The sequence below is a fragment of the Neovison vison genome, chromosome 8 (assembly GCF_020171115.1).
Source record: "Neovison vison isolate M4711 chromosome 8, ASM_NN_V1, whole genome shotgun sequence".
Taxonomy (NCBI): Eukaryota; Metazoa; Chordata; class Mammalia; order Carnivora; family Mustelidae; genus Neogale; species Neogale vison.
In genome coordinates, this window is record NC_058098.1 from 24,068,301 (window position 1) to 24,087,300 (window position 19,000).

Consider the following 19,000-nt stretch of genomic DNA (forward strand, 5'->3'; position numbering starts at 1 on the left):
AAAAATAAAATAAAAAGACAACAGACTTACTTTTTACATCATTAAAAAAAAAAACCTTTCACCATCAAGTACAATGAAGTCTCCATCTTTGCCTGGTAAACCACTGTGACTTGAACCACTGAAGATACCAGTTTGAACCTAAGATATAATACAATATTAATATAATCTATTACCTATTAGTCTATCAGATACAAAGAAACTTAAAATAGGGTCAATTCTTAAAACTTGTATATTGTTTATTTTGAGTAATGTTTACTATCACACTAGAAAAAAGTGACAGAATGTCTAATGCAGAAAGGAGATCCTAAAACACTGTCATAGGTAAAAACTAACCTTAACATCTTCCTGAAAGGCAACAGAAATAAAAATGTGGAAAGAAAAAGACACATTTCACATGATTATTTGTTATATCTTGTCCCACAAGCAACAAGCAGCAAACTACATTTCTAGCCTTATTTTAAAACATTATCTTATTCATAGAAAAATTATTAGTCAGGACATTATGAAATTTGCTTGGTTTACTTTCAGAAATAACACAGCCAACATAATCTGGTTTTTTTGTAGGCCACCATCTATTTTGACCTAGAAAACTTTTCAATAACTTAATATGGGTCTATAATTCTTAAAAGAAGCCATCAAAAAGACATTTCAGAAAACACACTATGGGGGCACCTGAGTGGCTCAGTGGGTTGAGGCCTCTGCCTTCAGCTCAGGTCATGATCCCAAGGTTCTGGGATCAAGCCCCACATCGGACTCTCTGCTCAGTGGGGAGCCTGCCTCCCCCACTCTCTCTGCTTGCCTCTCTGCCTACTTGTGATCTCTGTCTGTCAAATAAATAAATAAAATCTTAAAAAAAAGAAAACACACTATGGGCAACTGGGTGGATCAGTCAGTTAAGTGTCCGACTCTTGATTTCAGCTCAGGTCTGATCTCAGGGTTGTGAGACTGAGTCCTCCACTGAGCCCTGCATACTCGGGCTCTGCACTAGGCATGGAGCCTGCGTTAAGATTCTCTTCCTCTCTCTGCCCTCCTCCCACCACCACCTCACTCTCTCAAAAAAACAAAAACAAATCCCAAAAAACCACACTAAACTGGTAAGGAGAAAAACTGCTTGTCAAAGCACAAGTACATTGCTCAAAGAGCTAAAGTACACAGTGGTATTCAGAGAACTAAAACCTAAAGGAAGTCAAACTCTCAAACAGCCTTACTATACAATACAGAAGTGGGACACCTGGGTGGCTCAGTCGGTAGAGCACCTGACTCTTGATTTCAACTCAGGTCATGATTTGAGGGTTGTGAGATCTAGCTGAGGTGGGCTCCACAATCCGTGGGGAGTCTGCTTTAGATTCTCTCCTTCTCCTCCTGCCCCTCCCCCCTCAAATAAATACATCTTTAAAAAAATAAATAAAATAAAATACAGAAGCATACACCATAACTGTCAATACTGAATAGTCTCCTTCGAACAAGGCCACTCAACCATTTCTTAAACTACCACTCAAGTAAAATCGCTATGTCTAAAAGGATCAGTTTTTAAAAGTCTGTATTTATTCACCAGCCACTACTGTGAAGAACAGAGCCTCAATCCAGATGGAAGTAGAACCATGAAGGTGATAATGGTTCTTATGTATGCCACCAGGAGCCACACTACCCAGCCAGGTTGAAAACTAGATCCTGCTCTCTCCAGTCATAGTAGCAGAGACTAAGCAGAAGGAACCACCTTTAGATCCCATTCTCTACTAATGATGGCAACAGAATTTAACTTGTAGAAGTTGGAGGTATTATCAGAGGGGATAAGAGTTCTTCGGGTTGGGGTAGAAGAGAAATACTCATTTCCATAACATTCTCAATAAAATGAGAGAAAATGGAACTCAAACCCACTGATGATGGAGAAAAACTGCTTTCTTACTGACTAGAGAAAGTCACCTTAACAGAAAGGTAGGGCATAGGATATTCTCCCTCTCAAAAGTGACACCTTGGCTCTGAACATCATGTAAATCATCTCAGATCACTGAAAGCTCGTTTTCCATTTTCCAACCAAATCTATGCGTGTGGATCTAAAGCATATGCATAAAAAGACAATTATCTTACTCAAAGAGAAAAACAGAAAGTTGTAACTTTCAAGGTTCAAGAGTATGGCAACAGAATTTAAGGAAACTGGCACTAAAATCAAACTTTTAGTATTCATTTGCTGGTTTGAACTCTGTACCCACTACTTCAGATGGCAATTTTCTCCCTGTTCTCCCAAACAGCTAACAAACATTTTAATATTAACTATTACAAGCTATTTCCTGGTTTTGACTATTTACTGCTGAATTTTAAATTATATGATATGCCACAATAAATATAACTACCATTGTGTTACAATAAGTATTGCTCTCTTTTGCAAACAAAGCTTGTGTGAAATTATACAACCTAATTATGTATAAAGGTGTATACAACCTAATTATGTATAAATTATGTACTCCCTGGCTCCCAAGAAACTAGTTTCTGACCATCTCTTAATACCTACAAATTGTCCTCAAAATACAAAATCCTGATAGCCACCATACCCATCCTCCCAACAAAACTTTCTCAGATCATTTCTGAACATAATTTTAAGAACTCTCAAGTAAATTAGATATCAATATTAATGAATCACTGAGTAACATGTATGTATACTTTACAAATTTATATTTTTAATAAAAGGAGTCAAAAACCATTATTATTCAGGGACGCCTGGGTGGCTCAGTGGGTTAAGCCGCTGCCTTCGGCTCAGGTCATGATCTCAGAGTCCTGGGATCGAGCCCCACATCGGGCTCTCTGCTCAGCGGGGAGCCTGCTTCCTCCCCTCTCTCTGCCTGCCTCTCTGCCTGCTTGTAATCTCTGTCTGTCACATAAATAAATAAAAAATCTTTAAAAAAAAAAAAACAAACATTATTATTCAGACTGTATTAAAAACGCAGAAAAAATGTGCTCGCTTCGGCAGCACATATACTAAAAACGCAGAAAAAAATCAAAGAGAATCATTTACAACCAGGAGCCCCAAATATTTGTGGAAGGAGAGGAGGAGAGAGACAAATACCACTTACCCATTAGGAAACAAACAGGATTATGAAAGCAGGGCCAATTGAATTCTATATTTCAATATGGGTCTATAGATTTTCACCTTCCAAGACTACCTTCTCTACTTCGAACTCAAAAAGGCATTGAATAAAAATACTATTGCAAAGAAGTCAAAATACACAAACATCTTATTTGTTCTTATAGGTAAACAAACTGAAATCCAGAAAAGTTAAATGGGTTGCCCAGTTAGGCAAAGATTTCTTATATATGACAAAAGTACTACTCATAAAAGAAAAAACTGAGAAAAAAGCCTCAACAAAATTAGGAACTTCTACTTTTCAAAAGACATTATGAAGAAAATTTAAAAAAAGACAACCAAAAACCTAGGAGAATATATTTGTAAAATGCATATCTAATAGAAGACTTAAATCCAGAATTTACAAAGAATTCTTACAACTCAATAATAACCCAATCAAAATGGGATTGTCCAAGATCAGAACAAAAGATGTGGCCAAAAGAGAGATCGCTAGCCTTGTTCAACATTAATTTCATGATTTAAAACCATGGTTCCTTAAAGGAAACAAAAGACAACAGGAAAACAAAGGAGCAGGAGGGGAGGGAAGTAGGGGGATGGGGTAACTGGGTGACAAACAGTAAGGAGGGCATGTGATATAATGAGCAGTGAGTATTAGTAAGACTGATAAATCACTGACCTCTACATCTGAAACCAGTAAGATTATATGTTAATTAGCTGAATTTAAATTTTAAAAAATATACTTATGTCATTGCTATACTTGAATTTATTCGGGTTGATCCTTTTTAAAATTATTAACATATATATTGAGTCTAGGATCACTCCTAATCCCCTCTTGCCTAAAGCAAAAACAAAAAACAAATAGCACCTTCAAAATAAGAAATTCTAAATCATTATACAAGAGAAAGTTAAGAAGTGAATCACTGAGAGGCACCTGATTGACTGAGTTGGTAGAGCATGAGACTTTTAATCTCAGGGTTATGAGTTCAAGCCCCACATTGAGTATACAGATAACTGAGGGGGAAAAGAAAAATGAATCACTGAAATGATTAAAACAGATTTTCTTCCTTCGGAATCACAAAAAGTAAAATCCTTCTTTGGATACCTCAGGCCAACTTGTACTTAAACATTAATAGCAAGCTTCTCAGAGAAGAATAAAATTTCTTTTAAGACTTATATTTTCCTTCTCTAAAATGCAATCTAAATGACACACAGACTTCTTTCCCTAAAAACATAATCTTTCATAAATGTCTACCCAACCGGGGGGCGCCTGGGTAGCTCAGCTGTTAAACATGATCTCAGGGTTCCCGGATGTTGCCCTGCGTTGGACTCCCCACTCCGAGGGAAGCCTGCTTGTGGATTCTCTCTCCCTCTCTCTCCGCCTCTCCCCCATGCTTACCTGATCTCTCTCTCTCAAATAAAAAAAAAATAAAAAAAAAAAAAGTTTACCCCACCAAGTAAATGTTTAAAAGAGAAGAGGGAACTCCAAAACTTGAGAAAAATGTAATGAAGGTCTTGCCCCAACCAACATTTACCTTCCCAGAAAGCCCTACTTTTAACCTGTTATCATCAAACATTTACTGAGGGACTATCCATTGGAAAGAATGGTTCTAGCTGCTCTTCAACAATAGGAAAGGAGAAGAGCAGTAGACTAAGAAGCAGAAAAGATATGGGCAGAAGCCTACAAAATAATCAGGACACCACATACCAAACAACCCTCATTTTAAAATGGGAAAGGACTTGAGCAGACATTTCTCAAAAAATATACTAACAGCCAAAAAATGCATGAAAAGACACTCAGTATCACTGATCATTAGAGAAATGCAAATCAAAACTATAATGAGATACTAATTTACTCACTGGGATGATTACTTAAAAAAAAAAAAAATGCCAACACAGCAAGTAACAAATGGTATGTGTGTGGAAAACTGGAATTCTTGTGCACTGCTGGTGGGAATGTAAAATGGCACAGCTGTTGTTGAACAATACGGTGGTTCCTCAAAAAATTACACACAGAATTACCATCTGATCCAGAAATTCCATTTCTGGTAATATACCTAAAAATACTAAAAGAAGGGACTCAGTCATTTGTGCACCCACATTCATAGCATTATTATTCACAAAAGCCAAAAGGTGAAAGAAAGCTAACTGTCCACCAACAGAAAAATGAATAAACAAAATGTGGTGTACACATAAAATCGAGTATGAGTCAGCCTTAAAAAGGAATGAAATCATACACATGCTACACCAATGAACCCTGAAGACATTATGCAAAGTGAAACAAACCAACATAAATGACAAATACTGTATGATTCCACTTACATTACTTAACAGTCAAATTCTACACAGAGAAAAAAATAGCACAGTGGTTATAAGGGGTTAAGGGAAGGAAAATGGTGAGTTATTTTTCAGTGGGTGCTGAGTTTCAGTTTGGGATGATGAAAAAATCTGAGATGTGCACAATGGTAATTAATGGTTGCACAACAAAGTGAATACACTTTTTAAAAAGATTTTATTTTTTTATTTGTCAGAGAGCACAAGCAGGGGGAGCAGCAGGCAGAGGGAGAAGCAGACTCCCCACTGAGCATGGGGTCTGACCTGAGGCTCCATGATCCCAGGTTTCCAGCATCATGACTGGAGCCTAAAGCAGATGCTGAACTGACTGAGCCACCCAGGCATCCCAAAGTGAATGTACTTAAACTGAACACTTAAATAAACATTTACAATAGTCAGTTTTACATCATGTGTATTTAACCACAAAGAGAAAAAAACAAAGGGGCACCTGGGTGGCCCAATGGGTTAAGCCACTGCCTTCGGCTTGGGTCATAATCCCAGAGTCCTGGATCCAGCCCCACCCACATGGGGCTCCCTGCTCAGGAGGGGGCCTGCTTCTCCCTCTCCAATTCCCCCCACCTGTGCTCTTCTGCTCTCTGTCAAATAAACAAATAACATCTTTTAAAAAAAGAAACAAAAAAATAATCAGAATAGATAAGTTATTCATTTTCATTGTCCCTCAGAGATGAAAACATCAACTGATAAGAGTAAAATCAACTAACTGAACTGACTGAACATAAGAACTCCCAACTCCATTCCCTCCTAAAACACCAGCAAAATGAAATAAAGTCAAAACAGAGACAAAGGGCAAGGAGATGACAGCAGATAAATGTCAGCAACATTCTAGACAATTAAAAGCAGTAGTAACTAGGTTCTGCACATTTTAATATACATACAGCATATTGTTGTTAATTAAGACCTGTAGTACGTATCTTTCCTCCAAAAAATTCAAGAACAGAAAAAGATAACTTGGGATTTCCTCTTAACTACTAACTTTCCACAGAAACAAATGCAGCTAATCCCTCTCTTGTGTTCCTTACCTTCCTACTTCCAAAACAGATGTATAATTAAATGAACTACCTGAAAATCCCTTTCAATATTCAGAACAAATGAATTCCAAAAACTAGGTTAGACCATGCTTTAAAATTAAAAAAAAAAAAAAAAAAAAATCCCTTCTCCATTAAATGAGATTTAGATTTAGTTCAAATCTATTTGACCCTATTGCTGCATCTCTCTGACGGGCCCCAATTTTTTGTACTTTTCAGAGGCTCAGTTCAGGACTTTTATTCATCAGTGAGGGAAATATTACTGCATCTCAACTATTCTTAATACTCAGGCTATACCTAACATACTACTCAACTTACTCATCAAAAAGACTACTTACAGGGACGCCTGGGTGGCTCAGTTGGTTGGACGACTGCCTTCGGCTCAGGGCGTGATCCTGGAGTCCCGGGATCGAGTCCCACATCGGGCTCCCAGCTCCAAGGGGAGTCTGCTTCGCTCTCTGACCTTCTCCCTTCTCATGCTCTCTCTCACTGTCTCTCTCTCTCAAATAAATAAATAAAATCTTTAAAAAAAAAAAAGACTACTTACAATAACTACACTTGGCATTTTAGCCAAGAATAAGAAATAATTTCCCTGTATATGTCAAAATTCTCAAGAGGAACTATAAAATAAATCCTGGTAAAAATGAAATCCTAAAAATCACTTTCTCAAGTCACACAGAATAAACACATTCCACCTTTCTACAATGTTTATCACTTTATTTAAACATTCTAAATCATGAATTAATTATCGTGTCAAACTTCTGCAGCAAAATTCTACATCTTTTCCATGAGAAAACTGCCAGTGTTTCCAAACTTTGGTAAATACAAAAATTCCACGTATAAAGTCTAATGAAACTTATCAAAGGTTATCCGAGATCACCAAAAATCCAAAACTAGAAATGTGATAAGCAGCTGAACTACTTTATTTCCTCTTTTTTCTATTCTCTTTGTGCAAGCTGGGCAATCATAAGACTATGTATACGATACATAATTAAGCTGGGGTGGAGAGATTGATAAAGCAAGATCCACAACACGAAAAAGGAGAGATAATAGTATTATTCTCACATACCCCAGTTTTTACAAAAGAACTAGGGGAAAAGCTTTCAAAATTGGCTATCTTTATCTACTGCAGGGTTCCACTGTCACAGAGTGACCCATATATATATATGCTTTTGTCTCGTTATACAAGCTTTTGTCCCTTCCTTTCCATTCCCACTACCACCTACCTCCCTAGACTGTTCTTCCAGCCTCCTGAAGCTACCAACCCTAGTAAATACTGCAGGCCTCGGTATTACCTAATAAATCGCCACAAAATACCATTTTATTCTGTCAGCCAACAGGACTTAAGTTATCCCAAAACAAGAAGGCTGGTCTCTTAACTTTCAAACTTTCTTCTATTACCAGGCCCATTAAACCCTCCTGAAACTAATCTAAACTCCAACTAATCTATTCCCTGTACTACCACCATCTCAAGTCCATTCCTGCCTCTATACCTTTGGCAATTTTGAATCTGTCTTAAATAACATCCCTCCTCCTCTCTGCCTTAATAATTACCCTCTCATTCAGACCTAGACTGCTCTGAGGTATTGCCTGAACAGTTTTTTTTTTTTTTTAAAGATTTTATTTATTTATTTGACAGAGAGAAATCACAAGTAGACGGAGAGGCAGGCAGAGAGAGAGAGAGGGAAGCAGGCTCCCTGCTGAGCAGAGAGCCCGATGCGGGACTCGATCCCAGGACCCTGAGATCATGACCTGAGCCGAAGGCAGCGGCTTAACCCACTGAGCCACCCAGGCGCCCTGCCTGAACAGTTTTAAATCTTTATGTGTGTAAGGACTTTCTTCCCAGAAGGCAGGGAACATGGATTATGATGCAAAAAGTCAAGCTCCACAACAGAGGATGCAAAGTAGCAACCCACAAGACAAATCCTTGCCGCAGTGGTGATTTGCTTGGCCCACAGCGTTCATGATTTCAAAAGTTGTCAACACTTTTTTTTTTTTTAATATTTTTATTTATTTATTTGAGAGAGAATGAGTGAGAGAGAGCATCAGAGAGGAGAAGGTCACAGGGAGAAGCGGAGTCCCCAAGGAGCTGGGAGCCCGATGCGGGACTAGAACCAGGAAGTCCGGGATCATGACCTGAGCCAAAGGCAGTCGCTCAACCCACTGAGCCACCCAGGAGCCCCCAAAAGTTGTCAACATTTTAAAATAAAGATTTCTCACAAAATCTGGATTCCCAGCTTCTGTTTAGAAAAAAGTTAAGATGTTTGGCCCACACTTGGTCCTATACTCCCCATTAGATCAAAAGTGAGGCAACACTGAATTATATATTTTTTAATGGTGAAAATGGTCAATTTTACCTTTAATTTTTTAAAAAAGCAAGCCAAAGCCACTTAACAACTACCCCATTAGAGGAACACGAATTCCCTGGTTCACTTTAGTCTCAATTTGATCTTTACTATTTAAAACGTCCCATTCAGGGGCACCTGAGTGGCTCAGTGGGTCAGGCCTCTGCCTTCAGCTCAGGTCATGATCTCAGGGTCCTGGCCCTGAGACAGGCTCTCCACTCAGCGGGGCCCTGCTTCCCCCTCCCTGCCTGCCTGCCTCTCTGCCTACTTGTGATCTCTCTCTTTCTCTCTGTCAAATAAATAAATAAAATCTTAAAATAAATAAATAAAATGTTCCATTCAAATTTATAATGCTCACCCTAGATAAGCTTATTTAATGAATTAAACAATTGAGATAATTTTAAGACAAGGTCGGTGGTAATGATGATAATAAAAAAACAGTAATAGCAATGAACACTTCATACTTATTCAGCCAACTATTGTTCAAGGAAAAATATTTTATCTTATTTAATCCACACAACAACACTATGGATATATGCAATTTCTAGTCCCAATTTATGGATGAAGAACTTGACCAAGGTTATACTCCCAGTACACAGTAGAGCCAAAAGTCAAAACCAGACAATCTAAAGGAATCATAGATTGCTTTAGATTGGCATCCTCTCCTCTGTGACCAACTGAACTAATTCCCTGGAACAAGGAAGGCTAAATTTTAGATCTCCCTCTTTCTTTGAATGATTAAGAAGCAAACCAAAGTTCACCTACACATTATCCAGATAGCATTCAGATTTTTTCCTTACCCTAAAAGAAAAATTTCTGTCATTGACAGAGAAAACAATACAGATCCAATAAAATAATACACATTTTCTCAGAAAGTATGTTATTTATCATTTCTGGATTGAGGGAGCTCAATATGCAGATGAATTCTTAGTTTAAAACCATGAAGTGATGATACAGTACAAAACTTCTTTCCTGGGGGCGCCTGGGTGGCTCAGTGGGTTAAGCCGCTGCCTTCGGCTCAGGTCATGATCTCAGAGTCCTGGGATCGAGTCCCGCGCCGGGCTCTCTGCTCAGCGGGGAGCCTGCTTCCCTTCCTCCCTCTCTCTCTGCCTGCCTCTCTGCCTGCTTGTGATCTCTGTCTGTCAAATAAATAAATAAAATCTTTAAAAAAAAAATAAAACTTCTTTCCTGGGACAGAAATGTAAATCTATTAGGGTAAGCAGCTCCCAGACATGAAAAAAAGCCTGCAAGTTTCTTGAGGTCAGGGACTTTTTTTTCATCATGAGTCCCTGCAACACCTAGCACAGAGCAGCACTTAGCATATATTCATTTATATTAAAAGAACAAAGAAATCTAAAGCTTCTACCTTAAGTTGCAATGCAATGTAATCCTTATTATAGCACTTATCACCCTGCTTTTTACAAAAATTACTGGTGAGCACGTATGTTTTCCTGACAAAACCACAAAATTCTTTAGATAGGGGTTTTATATTTACCTATTGTGACCTAGCACAACAGGAGCTCAAATAAATACTTGCTGAATATTACAAACTTAACATTTCTGTACTTAGGTTTTCTATAAATCTCTCTTTCTGCCAATGTTTAAAGTAGAACTTAAAATATAATGGCTTCTCACTTATAAAGTAATGGATATTATGAAGTTCTACTATAAGATATTTCTACTACCAATCTTATATTGTGGAATCAACAAAATCCTGAAAAATTAGTGAAAGAACATAAAGCACAAAATATAATCAGAGTGAGCTAGAAGAAAACAGAGAGATCATCACATTTGATACCTTTAACATACACGTGAGGAAACAGAGGCCCAGAGAGATTTAAGTGAACTGCCCAAGATTTCAGGAGTAAGCAACAAGAAATACCAAAGGCTAGAACCCAGGTTTCCTGGAATGTTGCCCTAGTTTTCTTTCCACAAAGAACTACTCTGTGAGTTCAGGATGCAGTGGATACTTTTAGAAATATTTTAAAGATACTTGGTATGGGGGCACCTGGGTGGCTCAATAGGTAAAGTGTCTGCCTTCATCTCAGGTCATAAAACCAGGGTCCTGGGATCAAGCCCCACATCATGCTCCCTGCTCAGTGGGGAGCCTGCTTCTCCCTCTCCCTCTGCTACTCCCCCTGCTTGTGCTCTCTCCCTCTGTGTCAAATAAATAAAACCTTAAAAAAAAAAAAGATACTTGGTATGAAGAAGGATCTTTCCCAGCACATAACTTTTTGTGAGGTATTATATCACCATTAAAGAAATGAAAGCTGCCTTGTTCCTTAACTGCAAATAACACCATTTCCTTTTCCCCTTCTTTTTTTGCACTATGTATTTTTCACTTTCATGTATTTCCTTTCTTTATTTTTTGAGAATTCTTCTTCTTACTACATCTTATTTACCTACTTTCTCTCTTAGCCACTTCCTTTCCTACTACCTCTCACAAAGCTCCCACTCTCTTTCCTTTCCCTCCATAATTATAAAAAAAGAACAGAGTAAGCACACATTTGATTACAGCAATGGCCTGGGACACCAGAACAAGCAAATCGTAGTCTTGGTCTCTAAGCATTTAGAGGGTAATTATTGAACAAAAATATAAACTAAATGCAAAGGGTCACGTAGAGGTATGAATAATAAATACTGACATTTACAGTGAGGACAGGAATCTAAGTATGGAATCTAGGACATTATGTGAAGGTAGTAATGACAATGACAACGAAGAGTTGCAAGGTTAAAATTAGTAAAAGGGACCACTCTCTACAGTATTCAGCTTTCTAACCTACCAATTCATTATTTCTACTTCATTCACTCCTTACTCTCTTCTTGAGTTCTTCCTGCTCTACTTTTTTTTCTTATCGAGTAGTCTTCCTTTTCTCTCACCTAATCCTTTAAAGTCAATCTGTCCTGTCCTCATGTTTTCCTTCTCAGTATTACTCCCAACTTCTCTTACCTTATAGACCTAGATAATGTCTTAAGTTGTGAATTCATTTTTTCCTAAAGCTTTAGTATGTATTATTTTATTTGATCCTCACAACAATGTCAGGAAGGCAGGTAGGAATCGATACATCTATTTTACAAATATATAAACTGAGGCCAGTCAAGATTAAATAACTGGCCAAAAGTCATACAGTTTGTCAGTGGGAAAATCAAATCAGACCTTTCTTTCCAAATTCTCTTTCTCCACTGCATGTTGCCTTCTTTTTACTTCTTAACTTTTTAATCATAACGCACATATCTGGACAAGTATACAGAGATAAATGTTTATAAAACAGCACAAGTGGGAAAAATGTGTATATGTCCAAGAAAAACAAAAACAGAAGTCAGAAGACCAAAAGTAAGAGCAAAGTGTGGCTCACAAGCTAATCCTTATAGAGGAGACTATGAGTTTCAAACCCAAGTGCAAAATGCCTATCTCAACCAATTGATGTAGTCAGCATCAACACCCTCTTTCCCCATACATCTCCACAGCAGTTATATGACCAGAGCTCTCACCCTCTGCACCATTCCTGTCTCCCAAACTCTTTCACAGGCCTGCCACCATACCTGAAGTTCTCACGGTTCGAGTCACTTCTTTGGGTTAAGGTGTTGTCTCCAGAAGACCGCTGTTAAATGCATGTTACCTGAGAGGGGAAGGAGGGTCCATTAACACATTATTCTTATAGTTAAACACATCAGATTAGCAATGACCTTGGGAATTTGACAGCACAATGGCTTTTTAAGCTTCACGGGATAAGGGTACCTGGCTGGCTCATCAGTAGAGTATGTTAATTCTTGATCTTGAGGTCATGAATTTAAGAACCACGATGGACACAGAGATTACTTCTAGAAATTAATAAAATAAATGTAAAAGTTTCATGGGATAGATAATTTGGGGAGGCACAGATAATTTTTGGTGGGGCTGGCAGGATAAGAAGGTGAGTTATGAAAAATGACTCCTACAGAGTATGGGGTGATGCCCACATGGGTATGATGGCTACATGGCAAAATGAAGATGACCAGGGCGCCTGGGTGGCTCAGTGGGTTAAGCCGCTGCCTTCGGCTCAGGTCATGATCTCAGGGTCCTCGGATCGAGTCCCGCGTCGGGCTCTTCGCTCAGCAGAGAGCCTGCTTCCCTCTACCTCTCTCTCTGCCTGCCTCTCTGCCTACTTGTGATCTCTCTCTGTCAAATAAATAAATAAAATCTTTAAAAAAAAAAAAAAATGAAGATGACCATAAAACACACACTCTATGTACTGGGGTCACTATAAGAATGGTCCCTGAGGGGCGCCTGGGTGGCTCAGTGGGTTGGGCCGCTGCCTTCGGCTCAGGTCATGATCTCAGGGTCCTGGGATCGAGTCCCGCATTGGGCTCTCTGCTCAGCAGGGAGCCTGCATCCTCCTCTCTCTCTCTCTCTCTCTGCCTGCCTCTCTGCCTACTTGTGATCTCTCTCTGTCAAATAAATAAATAAATAAATAAAATCTTTAAAAAAAAAAGAATGGTCCCTGAAACTTGGGAGGCTCCTAAGGATAGGAAAAGAAAAAGCACTTCAAGGATCAGAGTACAGTCAGTTCGGAAAAGAAAAAAGCTGAGGTGGCAGCAGTTTTCCAAGGACAGTACACTGCTAGACTGAAGGAGGAACAGCTCCTGGTTAATGACTACTAGTTGTGAAGCTATTTCCAACTCAAAACATTTTTAGCTGAGGGGCCGACCTACCAACCAGATAATGCTGCAATTCAATTCTGCACCACTAATTGATATTAACTCAAAACCAGTATCATGTACAACCACAAAAATCAACATGCCTTTACTAAGAGCTTATTATGAGCCTAGAATTTGGTGAAGTGCTACAAATACAGGAAAAAATAACTTTATACACTTTGCCTTAACTCATATAAATAAAACCAATCCCCAAAACCCAAAATTGAGAGGGGTGAGGAACAAGGATGTGGGGGGCGGGGCCACAAGCAGGTGACTATTTCCTAGCAGTACTAACGACAATTTTTTTTTAAGATTTTATCTATTAATTTGACACAGAGAGAGAGAGATCACAAGTAGGCAAAAAGGCAGGCAGAGAGAGAGGGGGAAGCAGGCTCCCTGCTGAGCAGAGAGCCTGATGTGGGGCTCGATCCCAAGACCCTGAGATCATCACCTGAGCCAAAGGCAGAGGCTTACTCCTCTGAGCCACCCAGGTGCCCCTAACAACAAATTTCTTAAGCCAAAATAAATAGAACAAAATTCATTCTAGGCCAAAGTTCCTTGTTAAACTCTTGCCTAAACAGTCAAGAGGAACAGGCTAGAATTATCTTTTTTCTTTTGGTCTAATACCAAAGGCTCTTTAGCAGCACATATTCATCTTGACACACTGGAGATTAACTAAAAGTTACAAAAACTCAGTTCTAATTCTAGCTCTAATTCTTTTTTTTTTTTAAGATTTTATTTATTTATTTGACAGAAAAAGATCACAAGTAGAGAGGCAGGCAGAGAGAGAGAGAAGCAGGCTCCCCGATGAGCAAAGAGCCCAATGCGGGGCTCGATCCCAGGACCCTAAGATCACGACCCAAGCCGAAGGCAGCGGCCCAACCCACTGAGCCACCCAGGTGCCCCTAATTCTCGCTCTAATTCTTAACTAGCTCTAGGTAAATTATTGAACCTCCTTAGGATTTTTTTTTAATAAACTGAAAACTAATAGTTTGGACTAGTCTAAGGATGGCATATACCTGGCACATATATCACCTACTAAGTAACTGTGTCCACAGGAAGCATCACTAATCAATCATAACTCACGTTCCCAGAGAACATATATGACCAAAATCGCTCTGCCAGCTACTTCAAAGCAGAGCTGGTCCATAAACCAAAATATAATTGCCACTGTGGACTAGTAATCTCTGCAATCTCTTCCAACTCTGAAATTCTAACACCAAGTTTCTGAGTATGAGAGAAACACTTCCAACAAGTTTAGATCAATAGTGTTGACAGTCATAAATTGCAGTCTAATCTCCAAATTCTCCTACAAATTGCAGCCAATCTGATTCTAATTTTTCAAAAGTGCTAATGGAGGGTGCCTGGGTGGCTCAGTTGGTTAAGCGACTGTCTTCAGTTGGGGTCATGATCCTGGAGTCCCAGGATGAGTCCTGGACAGGGCTCTCTGCTCAGCAGAGCGTCTGCTCCTCCCTCTGACCTTCCCTCTCTCTGAGTGCTCTCGCTCTCTTTCTCTCTCTCGCTTAAATAGATAAATAAAATCATTTTTTTAAAAAGTGTTAATGAAAAATATATTCTGATACCATTAATATATATAACCTGGCAAAATTATTCAGATTTGCTTGTGGGTCCTTTTTACAGAATAAGAGCCTTTTGGAAACCCAGTGGGGCCCCAACAATTTTCATTCAAAAATATGGTAACAATATTGCACTAGTAAAGAACTAAATCCAATCCTCACAGCCTCTCTCCAACATCAAACCTCCAGCCTCTCACCTAGACTTCTGCAATAGCCACTCTTCCAACGCTGTACTCTCATCACCAGAGCCATCTTTCTACAACATTCAAGTCACTCATATAATTTCCCTGTTTAAAATCTGAATCTATTAGTAACATAAAACTCAAGGTTTTTTTAGCATTATACTTGTAACTTTTCATATAGTTACTTCCTTTTACCTTTCTGACCTCATGTCCCACAATGCTCTCCTTCCTGATCCCATCCCTGCTCCAGGAAACCTTTTTCTCCCACAGTCTTCTGCATTTACACACAGCATTAAGGGGTGTCCTGTCTGCCCTGACCTTCCTTTAACCTATGCTGGTTACACTCGTATATTCATCATCTAAGACCCAGCTTAGGACCAGGGGTAGGTCCTGCCACCTTCTATGGCCAAACCCCAGACAAAACTGGTATGAGTCTTCAAGTTTTTTGCGCGTTTCTCAGGTTCACAGTATTGTTTGCCTCAGTGGTTCCCAAGACCATGAGAGCTGCTGGAAGCATGTTTTAAAAATAAATTCTTCTGTGGCTCAGTGGTTAAAGCCTCTGCCTTCGGCTCAGGTCATGATCCCAAGGTCCTGGGATGGAGACCCACATCGGGAAATCTCTGCTCAGCGGGGAGCCTGCTTCCCCCTCTCTCTCTCTGCCTGCCTCTTTGCCTACCTCTTTGCCTACTTGTGGTCTCTGTCAAATAAATAAATAAAATCTTTAAAAAATAAAATAAAATAAATTCTTCAGAACCAAAGCAGACCTACTAAATCAACCTTAGGAAGGAGACCCTGGAGTTTCTACTTTTTAAAAAGCTCCCCTAATTATTCTACTGGGCAATTTTGGGAGCAATTAGTTTGTCTATCTCTTCCAATAGGTGAACGAATGTTTTTTAAAAAGAATTTAGAAATCATACCTCTAGAACACTGTGAAAAAGTATTCTGCACTTGTTTTTTATTTCATATTCTTTTTTACTTGATTCCTATACTAAACATGAAGGAATTCCCTCTGGATTCACACCCAAAAAACTTACTTTCTCTGTTGGTAACTGTACCTTGAGTAAATCTGTGAATGCATAGCGCAGGCTCTCAGCATTATATGCCATGAGAATTTTATGTCAGCTGAGAAATCCTTAGCCGATTTTGAGGATAGAAATACACTGCCTTTACACACCTCCTTAAAATCGAATTATATTAGGAGTAGATACGGGAGACCCCAACTTAGTGCAATGGTAAATGGCTGGTCCCGCTTTCCAAAAAATTTCTAAAGGAAAAAAAAATCCCGCTTTTCCTTCCCCAACCCTCACTCCCCAAAAAAGTACACTAGCGCTGTAGAATTACGGCAGAAAATGTAACAAGATTAAAAGGCGAATATAAGCAAGAAAACAAGTTGTGATTGGGGAATCGTGAATTGCAGGTAGTTTGCACGTTCACCTGGTTACATCTCTAACTTTAGGCCTAATGTCTACCTTGAGCGCAGAAACCCGGAGCCTCTCAAGTCGTGGCCCGGGACTATGTCTGAAAACTTGAGTTCCCCCACTTAGTTCCCACTAAGTCATGTCCTCATCACGTTTCGACCCTTAGAATACGTTCGCGGCTACTTTTTTCTTTTCTCTGATGAAAAAAAGGGCACTCAAGAGGGAGGGCAGTGACAGCTCCACGTCCGCAAAACTCAGCGCCGAGAAGTGCCGGCGGGGTCGCGACACCGGGCGCAGAAAAGGGCGCCCGGGCCGGGACCACCACGATGGGGGACAATGGAGGGAGGAAGGGAGTGGAAGAAGGAGGAGGCAGCCGCTGTGTTGGGCCCGCCTCCCGACTGGGGGCTCCAAAAAGTCTCGAGAAGGCCAGCCGAGTGGCAGGTGGGCCCCGCCGCCGCCGCCCCTCACAGGGCCACGTCGGCCGCTCCGGCCGCTGCCGCGGGGCCCCGCACGTAGGCCGGGCCGCGGGAGACTGGCCCCCGGGCGGGGCTGAGGGGCGCGGGGATAGACCCTGCTGGCGCCCGCCACGGCTCAGCCCTCTCACAACTTGGCGCCCGCGAGGCGAGGGGCTCCCCATACCCCGGCCATTAGTGGCTGGTCGGCGCCTCTGGCCAACCCACCCCTCAGCCACTAGCCCGAGCTCCCCGCGACCCCCACGGGCACCGGCTGTGAGGGAAAAGAGAGCAGTCGCGGCTCTGGGGTCCTCCGCCCGCGCGCCGCACTCTCACCCCTGGTTCTCCTCGGACACTCTCATGCGGGCTCCCCCCTCTACCCAGAACTACCCCCGGCCAGCCAGCGAATGTTTACCGGGACTCGGGGCGGCGGCGACTCTTCGGTCCCTCGACTAAGATGGCAGCCGGTCCCGAGCCCCGACCACAGCAACTAGAGCTAGTTGGAGGCCAAGGCGCAGGCGCCTCCAGCTTGGAAGGAATGTGGACCACAAGCCCCAGAAGGCCTTTCGCGCCAGCCGGGAGAGTTGGCAGAAGCTTGGGAGACCTTCTAAACCGGAGTTTGCTCGCGCTTAGGTGGGAGGGACCCTGGGAGTTCTCCCAGCAGCTCAACAGCTCAAGGCTTTTTTTTTTTTTTTTTTAAAGCTACTCCCCACCCCCGAACCTCTAAAGACTGTAGCTGTGGTTCCCAAACGCTAATGTGCATCAAAATTACCTGAAGAACTTGTTGAAACTTAGGGGCCCCACCCCCAGAGTTTCTCTTTCAGGAGATCTGGGATGGATGTAATAATTTGCATCTCTCTGACTCTGGTGTGCTCCTGGTGGGGGATCACACTTTCAGAACCACTGGATTATAGTTTAGTCCTTAAGAAAGTACACTAGGGAGTTTGATTGATCGGGTTCAAATTCACCTTTTTTTTTCTTTTTTTTTTTAACAAGGTGCGGTTAAGGATATGGAAACAGCCTACATATAAGTGATGCCAACGTGGCAGGTGTTCGAAGAGCTGATCCGTAAGCTCTTTCAGCCTCACAACAAGTCTATGACAAAACTACTTGCATTATCCTCACGTTACAAATGCATAAACCAAGTCACAAGCTGGATGGAAACCCAGGCAGGGGGCGCCTGGGTGGCTCAGTGGGTTAAAACCTCTGCCTTCAAAAAAAAACAAAAAAAAAAAACTCTGCCTTCAGCTCAGATCATGATTCCAGGGTCCTGGAATCGAGCCCTGCATCAGCGGAGAGCCTGCTTCTCCCTCTCCCTCTCGCTCTGCCTGCCTCTCTGCCTACTTGTGATCTGTCTGTCAAGTAAATAAATAAAATCTTTTTAAAAAAGAAAGAAAGAAAGAAACCCAGGCAGTCTGGTCCGTCCTCTTAACTTCTTGTTTGTGAGAATTAATAGGCTGTGCAAGTAGACTCAGAGACCCACCTAAGGGCTTAGTAACTAGTGACCTTCACTATTATTGTTTAGCCTGTCCTTATGAACATATTTTACCACATGGCAAGTCACTTGCATTTTTCAAAGTACGTTCAAATCTCTTTGTCAATGTTGGCTGCAATATGGCTTAGGAGAGCTGGTTAAAGGTCCAGACTCAGGGATCTTACCCCAGTCAGAATCTCCAGGGCAGTGGTTCTCAAACTTTAGTGCCCATCAGAATCTCCTGAAGGATTTGTTAAACGGTAGATTGCTGGGCCCCACCCCCAGAATTTCCGATTCAGTAGATCTGGAGTGAGACCTGAGAATTTGCATTTTTAACCACAGACCACGCTTGAAGAATCATTGCTGTAGGGCAGTGTTTTTCAACATTTTAAAAAAAAATTATCAGCTCTCTAAAGAAC

General features: G+C 40.8%; 1 protein-coding gene across 5 annotated transcripts in view; it reads right to left on the reverse strand.

The window, feature by feature from the left end:
* Positions 1-17,604, reverse strand: part of ITCH (itchy E3 ubiquitin protein ligase) — a 134,918-nt gene extending 117,314 nt beyond the window's left edge. For all 5 annotated transcript variants that reach the window (XM_044263206.1, XM_044263204.1, XM_044263205.1 and 2 more), the window contains exons 1-2: positions 17,523-17,604; positions 12,345-12,421 (exon numbers count right to left, since the gene is read on the reverse strand). The gene's annotated coding sequence lies outside the window, so the exon portion shown is untranslated. The remainder of the gene's footprint in view (positions 1-12,344; positions 12,422-17,522) is intronic.
* Between the last annotated feature and the right edge of the window lie 1,396 nt (positions 17,605-19,000).